Source organism: Choloepus didactylus, chromosome 2, assembly GCF_015220235.1.
Source record: "Choloepus didactylus isolate mChoDid1 chromosome 2, mChoDid1.pri, whole genome shotgun sequence".
In the NCBI taxonomy this organism is placed as follows: domain Eukaryota; kingdom Metazoa; phylum Chordata; class Mammalia; order Pilosa; family Megalonychidae; genus Choloepus; species Choloepus didactylus.
In genome coordinates this window covers 204,330,439-204,353,757 of record NC_051308.1, presented here as the reverse complement: position 1 = coordinate 204,353,757, position 23,319 = coordinate 204,330,439, and positions in this window count along the sequence as shown.

Sequence of the window (23,319 nt, the reverse complement as noted above, 5' to 3'; positions counted from 1 at the left end):
CAATAAAATGAATAATAAAAAAAAAAGAAAGAAAGAAATCATCGCCAAACACAAGGTTCTGACCATGCTTCCTTCTGTTTACTTCTGGGAGTCTTATAGTTTGGTTCTTATATTTAGGCCTTTGATCCATTTTGAGTTAATTTTTTTATGTAGTATGAGGTAGGAGTTCACCTTCATTCTTTTGCATAAGTATATCAAGGTTTCCTAGCACCATTTGTTGAAGAAACAATTCTTTCCATATTGAGCAGACTTGGCACCCTTGTCAAAAATCGGTTGGCCATAGATGTGAGGGTTTATTTCTGAACTCTCAATTTGATTCCATTGGTGTATGAGTTATTTTTTTAATGGTGTGAGGTAAGGATGGAAATGATTTTTGCTACTCTTTTTCTCTTCTTCCTCTCCCTCCTTCCCTTCCTCCTCCTCCTTCTCCTTCTTCTTCTGGTTTTATGGATAACTGGTTCCAATCACATTGTTTTGGAGTATGTCATTTTTCATTGAACTGCCTTTGCACTCTTGTCCAAATTAATTGAATGCACACACACACACACATACACACACATACATGCATACACATATTATGCTGTTTTGAAACTGTTATGGACCCCAGAAGAGCCATTATCTTTTAATCCAATCTTGTTGGGTAGAACCTTTTTATTGTTTCCATGGAAATGTGACTCACTCAACTGTGGGTGAGAACTTTGATTAAACTATTTTTATGGAGATGTGACCCCATCCATTCTGGATGGGTCTTAATTAGATCATTGGAGTCCTTTAAGAGAGCTCACAGAAACAAGGAACTCAGAGAAGCTGAGAGAGACATTTTGGAGAGAAGCTAAGACATGTAATCCAGAGTTTGCCCCCAGGAGAAGCTAAGAGCTGACAGAGACTGAGACGCTTGGAGATGCAGACAGAAAGATGTTTGGAGATGCTAAGCTAAGAAATGAAGCCCAGAGTTTGCTCTGGAGAAGCTAAGAGAGACAGAAGCCCAGAGACATTTTGGAGAAAGGCATTTTGGAACCAGAAACTGGGAGCAGAGGACCAGCAGATGCCAGCCACATGCCTTCCCAGCTAACAGAGGTGTTTGGGATGCCATTGGCCTTCCTTCAGTGAAGTTATCCTCTTGTTGATGCCTTAGTTTGGACACTTTTATGGCCTTGGAACTCTAAATTTGTGACCTAATAAATCCCCTTTATAAAAGCCAAAAAAAAAAAAAAAAGACATTCTATAAAGTAACTTGACTGTACTCTTCAAAAATGTCAAGGCCATAAAAGACAAGGAAATACTAAAGGAGACTTAACAGACATGACAACTGAGTGCAACTCATGAGCCTAGATTTTCTTTGCATATAATTGGGACAATAGGCAAAATTTGAATAAGGCCTATTTAATACTGTGTCAGTGTTAATTTTCTGATTATGATACTTCTACTGTGGTTATGTAACAGAATGTCCTTGTTTTTGGAAAATAAACACTGAATATACACTGAAGTACATAGGGATAGATAGAAAGAAAATACATAGATAGATATATAAAGATAGAAAGAGAGAGAGGAGGATGGAGGGAGGGAAAGAGCAAATGTGTTAAAATGTTAACATTTGGGTAGTCTGAATGAAGGGTATACAGAAATTCATTGTAATGTTCTTGCAACTTTTTCTGTAAAATCTGAACTTTTTTAAAACTAAAAATGTTTTCAAAATCATGATGTTACTTAGATGTCTGGTTTAGATGGTATTTAGTGAAGAAGGTGGCTGCCACTTTTGAGTTCACCAATCATCCAAAGAAGACATAATTCCAATCTTATACAAATGTTTCCAGAGAACCAAAGAAGAGGGAACATTCTCTACATCACTTTATGAGGTCAGCATAACTTTGATACCAAAACCTGGCAAGAACAGTTTGAGGAAGGAAAATTATAGGCCAATCTCACCCATAAACCTAAATAAAAATTCTTAAACACAATATTATCATATTGTACTGTTATTATCAATTATTTGTTGTCCCATTAAGTGAGAGGACTATACTTCTACTCTTATGGACATCAGGCTTGGTAAAAGTCTTTGCATTGGCCAATAAAATATGAGCAGAAGTGACACATGCCACTTTCAAGCAGAAGTTTTAAGATCCACTGTGTGGTTTGGCTACTGATCCTTCTGTGACATGAATGGGATGTGCTAGATAGTGGCTGCTCCACCTGTCTGGGTTCCAGAATGGAAAAAAAAAATGTGAACACTGTAGGCAAAATTCAACATGAGCAAGAAATAAACCCTTATTTCTCTGAACCACCAACATTGGGGATTTTTGGTTACTGCAGAACTGTATAAAGTGTAGGGGGAAAGCAGCTGCTCAATTTAGTGGTCACTGGTTTCATTGATGATATCACTAATGGCCATTTGCTTCTTCTGGGTAGTATAAACAAAAGAACTATGTGTAAGTATGAACAGCAATCTAAAAAGGCTGGCAAATCTCTGTGTGATACATATGTGTGAGTCTCAGATGAGACTGGCAAAGGTACAAAAGGGAAGTAATGATGGATATTGGCACAGCAAAGCATGAAACCAAATTGTTACATTAATGGACACACCATGTCATTAGGATTTCACCCTGAAAATAATTAGAGGAGGTGCCCAGGCTGAGCTAGCTGATTAAACTGTGGATACCGTCAGGAAAGGAGTCGAGGATCCAAGAGCACCACGCCTTAATTCATTTTCTTAGAGAAACGCAGCTTGCATAGTGAAAGTCCTATCACTAAAGGATTTCAACTGTGCTGTTACAGATCTAAGCTGTCATTATTTTAAAATTGATTAGTGTCTTTTAAAAAGTACTGTTGAATTTGTTCAAATACCATAATTACATGGAACTTTTAATAGAAGGGAGACCTGGTAAGTTTGCATAGGTTAGGGTGAAATAGCAGCACATCCCAAAGTAATTTGACAGAGAATAAAAATATATATGCAGAGTCCCTCCAAGGAGCTAGGGGAAAATGCAGACGTGTCAAGCTTCCTCACTGTATTTTTGCTGATGTTCTCACAAACATTGAGGACTGGCGATTTGATGTGCTGAGCCCTCTATCAAAGAACTTGCCCTTATGAAGCTAGTTACTGCAAAGGAGAGGCTAAACCTGCTTATAATTGTGCCTAACAGTCTCCCCCTGAAAACCTCTTTGTTGCTCAGATGTGGCCCTCTCTCTCTAGCTAAGCCAACTCAGCAGGTGAACCCACTGCCCTTCCCCCTACGTGGGATTGGACTCCCAGGGGTGTAAATCTCCCTGGCAATGCAGGATATGACTCCTGGGGATGAATCTGGACTCAACATATTGGGATTGAGAACATCTTCTTGACCAAAAGGGGGATGTGAAATGAAAGGAAATAAAGTTTCAGTGGCTAAGCGATTACAAATGGAGTCAAGAGGTCACTCTGGTGGGCATTCTTATGCACTATAAAGATAACACTCTTTAGGTTTTAATGCATTGGAAGAGCTAGAAGTAAATACCTAAAACTATCAAACTCCAGCCCAGTAGCCTTGACTCTTGAAGACGATTGCATAGCAATGTAGCTTACAAGAGGTGACAGTGCGATTGTGAAAGCCTTGTGGATCACACTCCCTTTATCCAATGTATGGATGGATGAATAGAAAAATGGGGAAGGGGATGATTTAGGTGTTCTTTTTTACTTTTATTTTTTATTCTTATTTTCACTGGTACGAGGAAAATGTTCAAGAACTGGATTGGGGTGATGAATGCATAACTATATGATGGTACTGTGAACAACTGATTGTACACTTTGGATGATTGTATGGTATGTGAATATATCTCAACAAAATTGAATTTAAAAAAAAGTAAAAAAAAAAGTACTGTTGACATCACAAAGCAAAAGAAACTGATTTGTTGATGAAAGGCCAGAATGCATTGGTAGACTCTTTTGAGCCTACAGACTCAAAGCTTTTGACTTAAACAAAGTCTTTAAATAGTAGGCGAGGGTCAGGCTGTATCTCAGTGGTTCTATAAAAGCTGCCAAGTATGGTCAATGGAAAAGAATGAGAGATCAGGGTTCATGCCAATGCACCTAAAACAGCGAGATGGTTAACCTCTACTTTTAAAGAATATGGTTACTTAAGTTAAAGGAACAATGTGCAACTGAAATTTTAACCTGAGAGGGGGAAAACCTATAATTGTTGCTAAAAAGTATTAATCATTCCTAAAATAATTTACAAAGTGTCAACCAATAAAGAAAAGCTAAGATTGAACTTAATTTTCTAAAAACCAGATTTCCCTGTGACATCTTAATAAGTGGATTAACTTACTGAGATTTATGGAAACACTGTCAAAAATAAATATTCAGTAAGATATTGAATCAATGTGAAATAAACTCTACTTCCAACCAAACTGTATAATATTGCATTTTCCCTCTTGATTTGCAATTTTGCTGCATATCGTTAAAGGAAACAACTAAAGTGGGTGTTAAAGTAGTTAAGCATTGGCCTGAACACTTTAGTCCAATTAACTGTAAGAAAAGATTTGCTGAAGGTTTCAACAAAGATATTTGGTATTGAGCAAAAGAGAGTTCCTCTTGTAATATATACATTTTTAAAAGTCTAATTTGAAATTTGTGGGTTTTGTTCCAATAGTAACCAAGATAGGACTTAAGGTGTATAAATACAATTAATAAAATACCTTTAGTTTGAGCATAAAAACCAATCAATTTAAGTCATCACATTAACAAGTTAAAAGAGAAAAACCATATGATCATCTCAATAGACATAGAAAAAGCATTTCACAAAATTTAATATCTATTCATGAAAACTCCTAGCAAACTAAGAATAGAAGAGCATTTCTTTAATTTGACAAAATCTATTTACAAGAACCATATAGCAAGCAACAGAGCTTTCCTTTTGAGATTGGAACAAGACATAGATGCCTTCAATCATCACTTCTACTCAGTATAATCCTTGAGGTCATAGCTTCTGATGTATAAAAAAGAAAATAGTTAAATAAAAGGTAAAAGATGGAAAACAGGAAATAAAACAGCCACTATTCACAGATACTATGATTGAGTATATGTATTTTAAAATCTTAAATAATCTACAGATAATTATAATTTAGCACAGATACAAAATCAATATAAAAATCAATTGTATTTCTACATACTGGCAAGAAACCAAAATTTAAATGTAAAACAAACAAAACATTTATGATAACATAAAAAAGAAAGTCCTAGGAAAAATCTACCAAAATATGTGCAAGTCTTCTTCAGGGAATATTATAAAACTTTGTTGAAATACATTAAAGAAGATCTAAATAAGTTAGAAAGCTAAAATACATTCATGGCTTGGAAGAGTCAATATTTAAAAGTATCTAGTCTCTCCAAATGGATTTACAGATTCAATGCAATCCTAAAGAAAATTCCAACATGACCAGAATATGATAAAATGTATGTGGTAAGAATTACCAAGAACCTTCTCCCTGAGAATAATAAAGCAATAAGACATAGGCTACCAGGTAACAATATTTACTTCAAATTTATTGTGATTAAGGCAGTGTGGTGTTGGTGCAGAGAAGGGCCAATGGAAGAGTGGATTTAGACAAAGGAGGCATCTGCTGACCCAGGGTTTAAGACAGGGCAGCACACATAGACCAGCCATTCCAGGGCACCTTCCCACCGTTACTCACCTTCCTTGGAGGTGTTATTCTCTACTATTCTCTACAGTACTAGAGCCAGAATCCCCTTCAAAAAGAGTGGCAAGGGCTGGAAGAAGTGTCCAAACAGGAGCTGGAAGACTCTGCCTCAGGTTAGAAGTATTTGGGAACATTTTCCAAGGAGATTTTATAGCTCAATTTATAGAAGTAGCACACTCCAACTGAGTCAATATAGACCCTCCACCATACATGACTGTACCTTCTGAAAGCATACCTTGTTCTGATTAAGTCTTATTTCATACTGAGAAAAAGCACTCACATTTGTATCTGGAAGAGAGAACAACTTCTCAGTTAAACTTGGTCTGATCAGAGAGGGAGAAGAGGTATAGCTTTTACTTCTCCTTCATGCTGAGGAGGAGGAGGGGTGTTTAGGGTGTGTCCAAGGGAATCACTTGTAGATATATTGCAGGTAATTATAGGAAGGGCAGACAGACATCTCATGCCCATGCTGGATTTGCAGTGAACTTGCCATTCTGTCCTCTGTGAGTGGTTGTGCAGGAGGAAAGGAAATTGGAGACAGATGTCAAGGTAACATGGAGCAGCCTGCACTCCCACGATTTGGAATTGCCTGTGGGCCAGTGGCCACCATGGAAGAAAGCTGTGTTTGAGCCACACTTCCAGTTTCCCAATCAGGAGTACCGCTGAGTGAGGAGATCCTGTCCACTGGAAGCAGAGAGTGTACTGTTGCTGGGAGCTGAGAGTATTATTGGATCAGAATATATGTCTCCTATTTGGAAAGAGAAATGTTAATTTTTTAAAGTCTCTTCTTATTCAGCTTTGACTAGAGGTAAGTATAGGTTGCAATTTCAGATGGCAAGGAGCCTTGTAAAGAGACGAAGCACTATCTCTGACCTAATCCTCATCCTGCCCGATACCATTCTTTCTCAATATCCATATCAATTTCCCAATTTTATCCTCAATTTTACTGATTCCATTCCCAATCCTGTGTTTACCTCCTAACCTCAATTCATCCCCACTGCCATGACATTCCTTCACCATATTCATCAAAATCCCATCTCTAAACTAATCTCCACTCTCACATCAACCTCCTCACATTTCCTTTGCATCCTCATCATCTTATCCCAGTAGTCATTTTATCCCCTTTCTCTTCTTATCTTTATATTCTCACCCCAGCCATATCCATATCTCCAATCCTATTTTTACTTTATCCCTTTCATTATCTCCATTTCCAGCCCCATTTTTATCTCTGCTCCAATCCTGACTTCGTATGAATCGTCATCTCCAATCTGATGTCACATACTTCATGATTCCATACTATTCCCGTTCCATTTCCATCCTTATCCCCATTTCCATATCCCTGACCTATCTCCATTCCCCTGTCCCTAAAGGTCCACCTTCCCATCTCCATTCCCACTACCATCAATCCCATCCTCCATCCCTCTCTCCATCCTCATCCTCACTCCCATCTCCATCCCCACCTGGTCTGCATTCCACCCACATCTCCACCTTTTCTGTCTCCATTCCCATACATTTTTATCATCAGCTCCTTCTTCTCCAGTCATCATTCCCATTCTATCCCAGTACCCAACCCCTGGTAAATCCCAGGCCCTGCTGCTCTCTCTGTCCTATACCCCGTGCACCCCATCCCTGCTCTTGTACAGGAAAACACTCAGGAGAATAGGAAGTATTTTGGAAATTTTAGAGATTAGAGGAAACTGGGGGCAAGGGAAGTGTCCAGATAGACATGACTAAGATTGTCCAATTACACTAATCAGGAATTTTTAAGGGAATGGATTCTCAAGGAAGCCATTGCCAAGATAGTGATTGTAAGGGTTTAGGGGTTAGGGGATGGGAGATTGTAGTAATGGAGCATGCCAAAAAGTTGGCTGGAGCAAGGAGAGAGGGCAAGAAGAAGTCTAAGAGTTTGGGGGAGATTTGGGGACCATCAAGGTTGACAGTTGCTCCATAGAAAATTTCTTCCCCAGATTTGACGTGAGAAACTTTTTTTTTTAATCTTCATTTTATTGAGATATATTCATATACCATGCAGTCATACAAAACAAATTGTACTTTCAATTGTTCACAGTACCATTACATAGTGGTACATTCATCACCCAAATCAATCCCTGACACCTTCATTAGCACACACACAAGAATAACAAGAATAATAATTAGAGTGAAAAAGAGCAATTGAAGTAAAAAAGAACACTGGGTACCTTTGTCTATTTGTTTCCTTCCCCTATTTTTCTACTCATCCATCCATAAACTAGACGAAGTGGAGTGTGGTCCTTATGGCTTTCCCAATCCCCTTGTCACCCCTCATAAGCTACATTTTTATACAACTGTCTTCGAGATTCATGGGTTCTGGGTTGTAGTTTGATAGTTTCAGGTATCCACCACCAGCTACCCCAATTCTTTAGAACCTAAAAAGGGTTGTCTAAAGTGTGCATAAGAGTGCCCACCAGAGTGACCTCTCGGCTACTTTTGGATTCTCTCTGCCACTGAAGCTTATTTCATTTCCTTTCACATCCCCCTTTTGGTCAAGAAGATGTTCTCCGTCCCACGATGCCAGGTCTACATTCCTCCCCGGGAGTCATATTCCACGTTGCCAGGGAGATTCACTCCCCTGGGTGTCTGATCCCACGTAGGGGGGAGGGCAGTGATTTCACCTTTCAAGTTGGCTTAGCTAGAGAGACAGGGCCACATCTGAGCAACAATGAGGCATTCGGGAGGAGGCTCTTAGGCACAACCATAGGGAGGCCTAGCCTCTCCTTTGCAGCAACCGTCTTCCCAAGGGTAAAACCTGTGGTAGAGGGCCCAACCCATCAAACCACCAGTCCCCTATGTCTGTGGTCATGTTAGCAACCATGGAGGTGGGGTAGGCGAATACCCCTGCATTCTCCACAGGCTCCTCAAGGGGGCACTACATCTTTTTTTTTTTTTTTTCCTTGTTTGTCTTTTTTCTTTTTTCTTTTTTTTTTTTAACTTTCCCGTCTTTTTTAAATCAACTGTATGAAAAAAAAAGTTAAAAAGAAAACAAACATACAATAAAAGAACATTTCAAAGAGACCATAACAAGGGAGTAAGAAAAAGACAACTAACCTAAGATAACTGCTTAACTTCCAACATGTTCCTACTTTACCCCAAGAAAGTTGCCTAATATAGCCACATTTCTGTGAACTTGCTCCTACTATATCCATCAGAAATTAACAAACCATAGTCATTCCTGGGCATCCCCAGAACGTTAAATAGCTTATCTGTTCTTCTTGGATTATTGTTCCCCCTTCCTTAATTGCTCTCTATTGCTAGTTCCCCTACATTCTACATTATAAGTCATTTGTTTTACATTTTTCAAAGTTCACATTAGTGGTAGCATATAATATTTCTCTTTTTGTGCCTGGCTTATTTCGCTCAGCATTATGTCTTCAAGGTTCATCCATGTTGTCATATGTTTCACAAGATCGTTCCTTCTTACTGCCGCGTAGTATTCCATAGTGTGTATATACCACATTTTATTTATCCACTCATCTGTTGAAGGACATTTGGGTTGTTTCCATCTCTTGGCAATTGTGAATAATGCTGCTATGAACATTGGCGTGCAGATATCTGTTCGTGTCACTGCTTTCCGATCTTCCGGGTATATACCGAGAAGTGCAATCGCTGGATCGAATGGTAACTCTATATCTAGTTTTCTAAGGAACTGCCAGACTGACTTCCAGAGTGGCTGAACCATTATACAGTCCCACCAACAGTGAATAAGAGTTCCAATTTCTCCACATCCCCTCCAGCATTTGTAGTTTCCTGTTTGTTTAATGGCAGCCATTCTAACCGGTGTTAGATGATATCTCATTGTGGTCTTAATTTGCATCTCTCTAATAGCTAGTGAAGCTGAACATTTTTTCATGTGTTTCTTGGCCATTTGTATTTCCTCTTCAGAGAACTGTCTTTTCATATCTTTTGCCCATTTTATAATTGGGCCGACTGTACTATTGTCATTGAGTTGTAGGATTTCTTTATATATGCAAGATATCAGTCTTTTGTGAGATACATGGTTTCCAAAAATTTTTTCCCATTGAGTTGGCTGCCTCTTTACCTTTTTGAGAAATTCCTTTGAGGTGCAGAAACTTCTAAGCTTGAGGAGTTCCCATTTATCTATTTTCTCTTTTGTTGCTTGTGCTTTGGGTGTAAAGTCTAGGAAGTGGCCGCCTAATACAAGGTCTTGAAGATGTTTTCCTACATTATCTTCTAGGAGTTTTATGGTACTTTCTTTTATATTGAGATCTTTGGTCCATTTTGAGTTAATTTTTGTGTAGGGGGTGAGGTAGGGGTCCTCTTTCATTCTTTTGGATATGGATATCCAACTCTCCCAGCCCCATTTGTTGAAAAGACCATTATGACTCAGTTCAGTGACTTTGGGGGCCTTATCAAAGATCAGTCGGCCATAGATCCGAGGGTCTGTCTCCGAATTCTCAATTCGATTCCATTGATCTATATGTCTATCTTTGTGCCAGTACCATGCTGTTTTGGCAACTGTGGCTTTATAATAAGCTTCAAAGTCAGGGAGTGTAAGTCCTCCCACTTCGTTTTTCTTTTTTAGAGTGTCTTTAGCAATTCGAGGCATCTTCCCTTTCCAAATAAATTTGATAACTAGCTTTTCCAAGTCTGCAAAGTAGGTTGTTGGAATTTTGATTGGGATTGCATTGAATCTGTAGATGAGTTTGGGTAGAATTGACATCTTAATGACATTTAGTCTTCCTATCCATGAACATGGAATATTTTTCCATCTTTTAAGGTCCCCTTCTATTTCTTTTACTAGAGTTATGTAGTTTTCTTTGTATAGGTCTTTTACATCTTTGGTTAAGTTTATTCCTAGGTACTTGATTTTTTTAGTTGCTATTGAAAATGGTATCTTTTTCTTGAGTGTCTCTTCAGTTTGTTCATTTCTAGCACATAGAAACATTACTGACTTATGTGCATTAACCTTGTATCCCGCTACTTTGCTAAATTTGTTTATTAGCTCTAGTAGCTGTATCGTCGATTTCTCAGGGTTTTCTAGATATAAGATCATATCATCTGCAAACAATGACAGTTTTACTTCTTCTTTTCCAATTTGGATGCCTTTTATTTCTGTCTTGCCGGATTGCCCTGGCTAGCACTTCCAGCACAATGTTGAATAACAGTGGTGATAGCGGGCATCCTTGTCTTGTTCCTGATCTTAGAGGGAAGGCTTTCAGTCTCTCACCATTGAGTACTATGCTGGCTGTGGGTTTTTCGTATATGCTCTTTATCATGTTGAGGAAGTTTCCTTCAATTCCTATCTTTTGAAGTGTTTTTATCAAAAAGGGATGTTGGATTTTGTCAAATGCTTTTTCAGCATCTATTGAGATGATCAATTGATTTTTCCCTTTTGACTTGTTAATGTGTTGTAATACATTGATTGATTTTCTTATGTTGAACCATCCTTGCATGCCTGGAATGAACCCCACTTGGTCATGGTGTATGATTTTTTTAATGTGTCTTTGGATTCGATTTGCAAGTATTTTGTTGAGGATTTTTGCATCTATATTCATTAGGGAGATTGGCCGGTAGTTTTCCTTTTTTGTAACATCTTTGCCTGGTTTTGGTATTAGATTGATGTTAGCTTCATAAAATGAGTTAGGTAGTGTTCCCTTTTCTTCAATGTTTTGAAAGAGTTTGAGTAAGATTGGTGTCAGTTCTTTTTGGAAAGTTTGGTAGAATTCCCCTGTGAAGCCATCTGGCCCTGGGCATTTATTTGTGGGAAGATTTTTGATGACTGATTGGATCTCTTTGCTTGTGATGGGTTGGTTGAGGTCTTCTACTTCTTCTCTGGTCAGTCTAGGTTGTTCATATGTTTCCAGGAAATTGTCCATTTCCTCTACATTATCCAGTTTGTTGCCATACAGTTGTTCATAGTATCCTCTTATAATTTTTTTAATTTCTTCAGGATCTGCAGTTATGTCACCTTTTTCATTCATTATTTTGTTTATATGGGTCTTCTCTCTTTTTGATTTTGTCAGTCTAGCTAGGGGCTTGTCAATCTTGTTGATCTTCTCAAAGAACCAACTTTTGGTGATATTTATCCTCTCTATTGTTTTTTTGTTCTCTATGTCATTTAGTTCTGCTTTAATCCTTGTTATTTCTTTTCTTGTACTTGGTTTAGGATTGGTTTGCTGTTCATTTTCTAGCTTCTTCAGTTGATCCATTAGTTCTTTGATTTTGGCTCTTTCTTCCTTTTTAATATATGCGTTTAGTGCTATAAATTTCCCCCTTAGCACTGCTTTTGCTGCATCCCATAGGTTTTGGTATGTTGTGTTCTCATTTTCATTCGTCTGTATATATTTAGCAATTTCTCTTGCTATTTCTTCTTTAACCCACTGATTGTTTAGGAGTGTGTTGTTTAACCTCCAGGTATTTGTGAATTTTCTAAGTCTCTGATGGTTATTGACTTCTAATTGTATTCCATTGTGGTCAGAGAATGTGCTTTGAATAATTTCAATCTTTTTAAATTTATTGAGGCTTGTTTTATGTCCTAGCATATGATCTATTCTGGAGAAAGTTCCGTGAGCACTAGAAAAGTATGTGTATCCTGGTGATTTGGGATGTAGTGTCCTGTATATGTCTGTTAAATCTAATTCATTTATCAGATTGTTTAGGTTTTCAATTTCCTTATTGGTCTTCTGTCTGGTTGATCTATCTATAGGAGAGAGTGATGTGTTGAAGTCTCCCACAATTATTGTGGAAACATCAATTGCTTCCTTTAGTTTTGCCAGTGTTTCTCTCATGTATTTTGTGGCACCTTGGTTGGGTGCATAGACATTTACAATTGTTATTTCTTCTTGCTGAATTGCCCCTTTTATTAGTACGTAGTGGCTTTCTTTGTCTCACAAAACATCCCTGCATTTGAAGTCTATTTTATCTGAGATTAATATTGCTACACCTGCTTTCTTTTGGCTGTAGCTTGCATGAAATATTTTTTTCCGTCCTTTCACTTTCAGTTTCTTTGTGTCCCTGTGTCTAAGATGAGTCTCTTGTATGCAACATATTGATGGTTCATTTTTTTTGATCCATTCTGAGAATCTATATCTTTTAATTGGGGAGTTTAATCCATTTACATTCAACGTTATAACCGTGAAGGCATTTCTTGAATCAGCCATCTTATCCTTTGGTTTATGTTTGTCATATTTTTCCCCTCTCTCTACTAATATCCTTTATTGTACCCATACCGAATCTCTTTGGTACTGAACCTTTCTCCAAGTCTCTCTGTCCTTTCTTTGTTTCTCTGTCTGTAGGGCTCCCTTTAGTAACTCCAGTAGGGCAGGTCTCTTGTTAGCAAATTCTCTCAGCATTTGTTTGTCTGTGAAAAATTTAAGCTCTCCCTCAAATTTGAAGGAGAGCTTTGCTGGATAAAGTATTCTTGGCTGGAAATTTTTCTCACTCAGAATTTTAAATATATCGTGCCACTGCCTTCTCGCCTCCATGGTGGCTGCTGAGTAGTCACTACTTAGTCTTATGCTGTTTCCTTTGTATGTGGTGAATTGCTTTTCTCTTGCTGCTTTCAGAACTTGCTCCTTCTCTTCTGTGTTTGACAGTGTGATCAGAATATGTATCAGAGTGGGTTTATTTGGATTTATTCTATTTGGAGTTCGCTGAGCATTTATGATTTGTGTATTTATGTTGTTTAGAAGATTTGGGAAGTTTTCCCCAACTATTTCTTTGAATACTCTTCCTAGACCTTTACCCTTTTCTTCCCCTTCTGGGACACCAATGAGTCTTATATTTGGACGTTTCCTATTATCTATCATATCCCTGAGGTCCATTTCGATTTTTTCAATTTTTTTCCCCATTCTTTCTTTTATGCTTTCATTTTCCATTCTGTCATCTTCCAGGTCACTGATTCGTTGTTCAACTTCCTCTAGTCTTGTACTATGAGTGTCCAGAATCTTTTTAATTTGGTCAACAGTTTCTTTAATTTCCATAAGATCATCCATTTTTTTATTTAGTCTTGCAATGTCTTCTTTATGCTCTTCTGGGGTCTTCTTGATTTCCTTTATTTCCCGTACTATGGTCTCATTGTTCATCTTTAGTTCTTTGAGTAGCTGCTCTAGGTGCTGTGTCTCTTCTGGTCTTTTGATTTGGGTGCTTGGGCTTGGGTTATCCATATCATCTGGTTTTTTCATATGCTTTATAATTTTCTGTTGTTTTTGGCCTCGTGGCATTTGCTGAACTTGATAGGGTTCTTTTAGGATTTGTAGACCAATTGAAGTCCTTATCTCTAATTTATCAGATCTACAGCTTCGTGGAGTACACTTTCTCTAATTAACCAGCAGGTGGTGTCCACGAGCCACCTGTTCTCCACAAGCCAGTTCTCCCCTGCTTAGCCTTTTTGGTGAGTGGGGGAGTGAGTCTTGTGGGGTCCAATTGGTGTACCAAGCTTGCGTGTGTAGTTGTTGTTGCCTGCCCTGTATATGGGGCGTGTTTCTGGGCAGTCAGGGAGGGGGGGGTGGCTCTAACAATCAAATCTCCCTGGTGATCCTAGAGTTTTAAAGCTGCTGCAATAGTCTAATCCTTCAGTTCAGTCCTGCCACAGTTTGTCTCTGCCACTGACCCACAAGTCCTTGGTATTGGCGTATGGCTCCTGAGACTTGCAAGTGGGCCCCTCTTCCAGGCCGTGCACCCCGGGTCCTCTGTTGAGGGATGACTGTGCTATGTCACAGGTGAGTGCCATCCCCCCAGGGCAGTTCTGGGCTGCTGGGCTGTGTAGGGAGGCTCCCAGTCTGCTGAAATGATGGCTGAATGGGGCTTTGTTAATTCACACTGCTCTACCTTCCCAACTCTGGGACAGTCAGCTGAGGTTGCAGGGAAGGCTAATGTCCACGCCCAGTTTTGTGGTGTGTGCCTGTTATTTGAAGCACTTCCGTCACACTGGGTTGTCTGGGGCAGTTCTGGGCTATGGGGCTGGCGATGGGCAGGAGTGTTTCCTGTCCACCAGGATGATGGCTGTGAGCGGACACCCCCCTTTTCTTGGGAAGTTGTGGTGTTTAGTGAATTTTCTCAGCCACTGGATTATTGCGTTTTGTCTCAGAGCTCTCCTAGTTCTGCTCTTGACTTGACCTGCCCAAATAGCAAGTCTTTGAAGCTTTCTGTATTGGGCTTCTTAGAGTAATTGTTTTAGAAAAAGAAAAAAGGATTAAAAAAAAAAAAACAAAAAAAAAAACGGGCCCTCCTCAGAGATCTAATGGGTTATTGAAATGCTAAGAGACAAAGCAACCAGGGCCATTAAGGAAAGGTCCACAGGGCAGAGAGATCAGCTTTTCTTCAGGATTTGCATATGCGCCTCAGGGCCCTTCCCCTTTCTATGTTCACCAGAACTCCAAAAATCCTCCGCTTTTATTTTGGAGTTTTTCGTGTTGTTTTTTTTCTATGCCTGTCTCCTCTCTGCTGGGCTTGCTGCTCTCAGATTCTCTGGTGTCTGGTCTCAGTCTATCTATGGTTGGAGTTTGAATCAGTAGAATGAGTTTCCGATAAGTGCTGTCAGTGCAGTTCTCCCTTCTCCTTCCAGGAGCTGACAGCCCCTCCTCCCCCGGGACTGAGCCTGGCAGGGAGGGGCGCGGGTCCCCTGGCCGCAAAAACTTACAGATTTCGCTGATCTCAGCAGTTCCACGTTTTCATGAGTGTTGTATGAAGTATGCCCAAAGTCAGATTGCTCTGTGGTGTCCAGTCCACGCAGTTCTTGGCTTTCTACCTACTTTCCTGGAGGAGTAACTAATACATACAGCTCACCAGTCTGCCATCTTCGGGAGTCGAGAAACTTTGAAATAAATCATTCTAGTCATATTTCAGCTGGAACTCCCCCATTGAATATGGTGAGTGTTGGGGAGGGCTGAAACCGGGGTGAGAGAGTAGGAGGGAGTCTCTAAGAGAGTTAAGGCAATCCTGAGAGAGACAAGAAGACAAAGACACAAGGAAACAAGAAGCTGAGAAGTCAGAGACCAGAGGACACAGAAGCAAAGGAGAAGGAAAGTCATGGAATACCATATCTCAAATCCTGTTTAATCCCCACCACTCCCAACACTACTATAGGTCAGGCTTTGACTCGAGGAATTTATAAAAGAGAAAATATGGGTTTGCTATTCATTCAATCCTTTATCTCGTCAGCATCTTTTTCTTCAAACAAGACAGAAGAAAGGATATGAAAAAGGACAGCTATCCTCATCTGGCTGCAGAGATGATCCTCTCTTAGGATGAAAAGGAGAAGGGGGAGAGGGTGGAGATGCAGAAAGCAGTGGGAATGTAATGATGATGGTGATAGGTTAATGAAAATGAAAGTGGAGTTTTAAATTATACTGAATGATTGGAAGGCCATTGAGCTTGCCCAAGATAGTGTTAGGATATGGGAAAGGGAAATGTGACAAAACTGAGTTGAAGGCAGTGACTGGAGAATAGTAAAACTGTTTCAGTTTGGTATCCCCACTGAATTTCAGACCATTCAGCAGGCAATTAACTGCTGTGTAGACCATCTTCCTTTTACCATCACCCTGCTTGTGTTCTCCCGATTTTACCTAATAGTGAGTTTGGAGGTGTCGAGAGACAAATAAACCCATACTAAAAAAGCCCTCCCTAGAGATTCCAAAATTTTTCTTCCCTTATATTAATGCTGGGAGCTCAACAATAGAAGCTCTATCCAGTTGCCTGTCATTTGGGCTTAGACCTGTAGCAGTAGAACCTCATGGGTTGTTTAAACCCAGTCATGTCTTTTCTTGACTCCTGGAGTTAATCCCAAACAATTACAACTTTATTTTTGCTGATTTTGTTTCTATTCCCCCTCCCCCAAATTCCAATTCTGCTTTTATTCTGGTATTTGACTTTATCTGTTAGCCTGTCTGTGACTTGTCTAACTTGCATTGTTGAGAGAGCACCCTGAGTCTAATTTGTGCAAGGGTAATATGTTATTCCCCAAGGTTAGCAGCAATGGTTAGGAATCTGGCTTTATGGTTTGGCTATTTGGAATCTCTGCTGGGTAGATAATGGGATCTATTCTCTTTTGGGTGAAGGATGACACAGAATCTGGTTATTGTTAGTTCTCTTTGTTTGTCTGGTTGTCTGTTTGTGAGGCCAACTCATTTAAGAAAATGTTTTGTGCCCAATGGAAAGAAGAGCCCTTTGAGTCTGGACTGTGAGCGTTTGCGGTTCTGAGTCTACTCTAACCAGTAGCTGAAGCTGTAAAACCGAAGCTGCAAGCTCTCTGGGCATCTGTAGACCTGTAGACTAGAAAAGCCTTAAATCTCATCCTGTAAGTGTGAAGTATGTTCTCCCTCCTGAGGGTATTAAGAAACAAGATTATAAAAACACTTAAATTAAAGGAGCTTTGTTCTGATGGGTTTATAGAGACTAATAAGAGCTTACATAAATCCAATATTCCCCAAATTCCCAGAAAACAAAGAGGATGAACTTCTTTGTCTAATACTTTAAATGGGCTAGCCTTGGACAAAACAAAAGAAAACAAAAACCTTTCTCACAGAAACTACTAGCTCAGAAGTAATTTTATATAAGAATCCAAGTTCATCTAATCAAGCAAGGTGAATCCTTGGACAAGTCAGAGTGATCCCATAATTTTGCTTTAAAAATAGGCAAAATTTTCCCCCTGAATTTTTCCAGTGTACAGTATAATATTGACACACATTTTATTTTATTTTTAAGATTTTATTTTTCTCATGAAGAGAATACTTAATCTGAACACCCTAAATTTTTTGTACTAGTTACTGATCAGATAACCTTGATACTCAGACATATTCCTTTGTCACTGTGCTTCTGGTATAGCCTCAGCCACCCTTATTATAAGTTGTAACCAGAGTAACTAAGTTCTGTTTCAGAGAGAAAACTGGGAAGTAGAAACTTGAGAATGGTCTGTCATATAAAAGCATTTTATCAAGCCAATAAAGTTTATAAGAACACATATTATGATCCCCACAGCCATACACTTTCCTTTTATGCCTTACAATGGCAAATATTAGCACACTCCTTAAAATGTCTCAAAGGTATAGCCACTCCATAACATATACGAATCAGAAGTAAAGGTAGCATAGACTATACTTGGTGACCAATATTTGAGTATTCTGTCTTTCTTAGAAATTATCTAGGTATCCAGAGATAATTACGTAATATTGATCCTAGGCTTTAAAGTTAATGAAGGCTCTTGCAATTATAGCTAAGCTGACACATTAACATAATTATTGTTGATATAAAAAGTTTGTCCAGATTAGAATTTTAGTTGAAAACATAACTTAATGCTTTTTGTAAACATCATATGGAAGTGATGCTAGCATATATTCAATAAGTATCTGCCCTCCTTTTCCCCTAGGATATAATTGGACAAATCGATTGTATAGTCAAAGCCATCCCTGGAATATCATAATTGAGAATAAATCTCATTCTATCAGGCAAACCTGATTAAGGAGCAAGGGTTTTATATAATATGTAAAAACAGATCCACCAAAGCCCTCCCAGGAAACTGGTCTAATATTTGTTCTAAGGCTTACAGGGTTGCAGCCTTTCAGGATGTAAGGAAAGTAGCAGATTTTGGAGAACTTGAGGAGAAAGGAAGTTACCACGTTTATAGATACTGTAGGTGAAACCTGGTGGAAACAAATTTTTGGTATTTCATAGCCATGGGATAGAAGAGCAAAATAATAAAAGTCTTTAAAAGTTTGATCTTATATCTCTTATGAAACCTCTAAACAAAAGTTAATTCTCTGGCTTTAGTAGTGCTCAACACAATATGGCTGTAGATTTGCTGGCCATGCCACAAGAAGACATTTTATGAGTTAATTAATACTTCTTGTTACACTTACGTAATTGAATCAGGGCAAAACACAATGCGACCAGCCTTTTTGTCATCAAGAATAATCTTTGGAGACTATTTATGATCACAAAGGAGATTGTTTAAAAATTATGTAAAATTGATAATAACAAGGCAAAAGGATGACTACATGTCCTTTAAATGTAATAATAGAGTATGGTCCAGCAGGCTTTATTGTTTGATTCTCAAGGGGATGTACCTTTGTTTGACTTGTTATTACTGCTGGTTAGGACCCAAACTCTCTGAGTCACATGTTGAGTTGTAGACTTTTTCCCATTAGAGATGTAAATGATTTCTGTCCAATAGAGAAGATAACCCTAAAGGTTACAGTTTTATTTCCCTTGTAGAACATTAACTAGTTTTGCCTCGAAATAACTTCATTCCTTCTAATATACTCCTACCATACCAAAAGAAAATTATTTCAAGATATTTGTTTTTCCCATTGCTTTGCTTTGTTTTGTTTGGAAGTGTTTTTTATTTGAAAAATAAAATAATTTTAAAATTAAAAATACTAGCTTTGTCTCTAATTTAGCAAACTTTTTTAAGCATTGCCTTTCAATCTAATTATGTGAATGTCATGATTCACATGCTCTTTGAATCAATTTTCCCAACTTATGATTAATGGATTTTTTAAAAAAATTCTACTTTGACAGGAGTTAGCATGAGCCTTGGGGTTAAGGATTGGGCTACCATTACTGAGAGGTTAAGGCACATCCTATAATAAAATAATTGGACAATTGAGAAAGTATCTGTAAACAATATCTAATATTATTTTCCATGTCTTAAAACTATAAATTCTATCATATTGCCTGAATTCCTTTGCAACTTGCTTTCTTCTTTGAGTTTACATATTTAAAAAATTTTATTGTGGTAGCATATACAATATAAAATTTTGCATTTTAATCATTTTCAAGCATACACTTCAGTGGTGTTAATTACATTCACAATGTTATGCTGCCATTGACACCATCCATTACCAAAAATTTTCTAAAACCCTACAAAAAACTATTCCAATATGCATTAACTCTCCATTCCCAGTCCCCACCCTCCCATCTTGCCCCTGCTAACCTGTATTCTAATTTCTGACTCTATATACTTTGCATATTCTAATTATTTCATATAAGTGACATCATACAACATTTGACCTTTTGTATCTGGCTTGTTTCACTCAACATGATGTCTTTGAGGTTCATCCATGTTGCTAGGTCTTATCTTAATTCTATACCTAACTTTCTAAGGAACTGCAAAACTGTTTTCATGAGTTTACTTCTTTTTAAATAATTTTTTTTCTTTGAAAAAATGGTATATTTACAGAAAAATTGCAAAGATAGTACACAGAGTTACTGTATATTTTTCATTTGGCTTCCCCTAATGTTAGCATTACACATAAGCATGGTACATTTGCCAAAACTAAGAAATTAACATTTGTACAATATTGTTAACCACACTGTAGACCTCGTTCAGATTTCACCAACTTTTTCCACTAAAGTCCTTTCTCTGCTTCAGGATCCAATCCAGGATACCACATTGCACTTAGCAGATTGTACTTTTGAGATTTATCCATGATGATAACATGCCATTCCAATTCATTCATTCTAACTGAAGTTAGAATTCCACTGTTTGACCATATCACAATGCATTTATTCTCCTTTTGATAGGTGTTTAGGTTGTTTCTGAGTTTCATTTTCTAGTACAGACAATGGTGCAATACTTGTGACCTTGCCCTTACTGTCAGGAAACATAGAGGGTGCATCTGTAACTTAAGATGAAGTCCATGCCTGTATCTTCAAAATCTGGCTCTTTCTTTTCTAGCCTCATCTCCACCCCCAGTCTGCTATCCATCCCCGCTACTGACTCATCCAGCTCTCTCCAGCATTTTCTAAACCTGCCCATTGCATTCCTGCTGCCCAGCCTTGCCTTTTCTGGTCATATTCCTTACCCTACCCCCAATCCCAAGCAATGTCTGTTGGAATGCTGTCTAGTTTGTGGGTAGAATGGGGTAGTGAGGAGAGCTTGGGCTTGGAATGAAATAGACAGAGGTTCATGTGTATCAAATATTCATTTGAGAAAGAGTTAATAATCACCTATGTGAACCAGACACTGTGCTAGCTACCCAGAGGTATGTTATTAATCTCTCTTCCCATTCTACCAGGTGATCTCAATCAATAGCTTCAGCTTTGAAATCTACATCTCTGACCTATTCTTTTCTTCCTGAGTTTCTAATCCATGTATATAACTGCTTTCTGTACACCTCCATTTGGATAGCCCACAGGTAGTCTCAAAGTCAACCTGTTCAAAAATGAATTCATCATCTGTAAACATGCCCTGAACTTGCTCCTCTTCTGGTGTTGTCTATCTCAGAGAATGGTATCAGTAACCTCTGAGGAACTCAGGTTAAACACCTGGGAGTTTTCCTTGACTTCTCTTCCCCAGCATCACTCCAGTGCAGCAACAAGTTCTGTCTATTCTATTGCCTTAGAGTGACTCAAATTTGTTAACTGCATTAATCTATTTATTCATCTTACATTTATTCAATACCTATTTGTACCAGAACGTGTCCTGGGTTCTAGGGAATCAAAGATCAAACAGCGCTTCTCAAACTATGTATGGTGAAGGACAATTTTTTTCCTTTTTCCTTTCCAATCCATCATGGACCAAGTCTTTTGTAAAATAAAATAAAAATAAATTACTAGAAAAATAAAATGAAAAAGAATACAGAATACAAGCCCCACTTTTTCATTATTAGATTAAATAAACATAAAGTTACTATAAAATTATTATAAAAGTTTCCAAATGCTTCTCTCAATTTTGTAATTATCACAGACTGGTAAAGTTTCTAGACTAGCATCATCCATGGATCACACTTGCCTAGCACTGAAAGGAGAGAGGCAAACACACAGGTGTGTGGGAGGGGGCTCAAACAGGGAGGGGGAAGGCAGAAAAGGAATTCACTTAAGCAAACAAATAATGCCCACATCATCAACAACAACACAAGCAATTAGTCAGTATCCCAGGGATGTGAGAGTACAAAGGAGGCACCTAGCCCAGCCTGGGTATTAGGGAAAGCTTCCAATAGAAGGTGATTCTGGAACTGAGACCCAGAAGATGGGTAGGAGTTAATCAGGTTGGGGAAGCAGTAATGTTGATTAGGAAGGATGCTTCAGGTTGAGAAACACATTCTGGAGGCATTTAACATATAGCTTGAGGAATTTTCTTTCATATGATTTGATGGACTGCTTTTCTCTGGGCCTCAGCATCAGTTTCCACATGTATGAAATGGATGCTTGCTATCCTACCTGTAAAGAGAAAGCAAGTGTCCCTGCTTTCACCAAAGATCCACCTGTCCATTTATACCCTGGGTCTAATCTCCTCTGACCTTACCATGGACTTTGCAATGAAACCCTCTCTCTGTGTCAATATCAGTTTCTCCCTTATTGGAAGATCCCTCAAAATCTATAACATGCCTTACCTTCCAACTACCACCTCATTTTTCTGTTCTCATTCATAGCAAAACGTATTTGAAAGAGTTGTCTGCAGTGTTTCAGCATCTCTACATCATCATTCCCTGGTCTCTTCTCAGCCCACTCTAATCAGGCTTCTATCCCCATCATCACTGCTTCTGTCAAGGTATCAACAACTGCCATCTTGCAAATCCAACAGTCACTTTTCTCAGCAACATCTGAAGCAATTGAACAGTCTCTCTGTTAAACACTTGTTTTCTCTTGGCCTCAAAATAGTTTCTTGGCTTTCCCCTACTTCTTTGGCTGTTCCTTCTCAGTCTCTTTGGATGACCTCACTCTTCTGATAGGCCTTAAATGTAGAAGAGCCTGAGGCTCTGTCCTCAATCCTTTCTCTGTTTATCTCCTTATTTGATATCAACCACTCCAATGACCTTATAACAACCATTTCTATGCTAACAATACTTAAATTTACAGCCCTGACCTCTCCCTGAGCACCTTCAGTAGAAATCTCAAAATCGACATGCGTAAAATGAAATTCTTGTCCTACTTGCCTCCAAATCTTCTCCTCTTCCCATCTTTTCCTGTCACCAAATGACACAGTCATCACCCAATTACCCAAGTCAATAATCTAGGAGTCATCTTTGATTCCTCTTTTTTTCCCTACCCGTTTCTGATCCATTACCAAGTCCTGTCCCTTTTAATTCCAAAATATTCTCCGTTCACTACTATCACCCACCACCAAAACACTGACATCTGTTTCTTGGAGAGCTCCTTTGACTTTCTAACTGATGTCCCTATTTCCAATCTTACTCCCATTAATCCATAAGCCTCAAAAGAACTAAATGGTTATTTTAAAAGCATAAATCATATCATATCAATTTTCTGCTGAAAATCCTTCAGTGGTTTCCCATCACACTTAAAATAAAATCCAAAATACTTTCCATGGTCTTCATGGCCCCACAGAGGTCTGTCTCCATTTCTTTCAACTCTCCCCCTTGCTTACATCACTGAAGACACATGGCCTTCCTATTTTCCAACATATCAAGCTTTTTCTTCCCTTGGTTGACTCCTTTTGGGCATTTAGTTCTCAGGTCACATTATCCTGTTTGTTTTTTTTCCATGACATTCAACACCATCTAAAAGTATTTGAATTATTGACTTTATTATTAATTTCTTGTCTGCCCCTTTAGGATGGAAATTCCTTGAGAGCAAGGACTTTGTTCTTTCTTGCTTGCCATTGTATCCCTAGTTCTTAAAAAAAACAGTGTCTGGCCCATGGTACTCAATAAATACTTGTGAAGTAAAGAAATTATGTCATGGAGTTCCCAG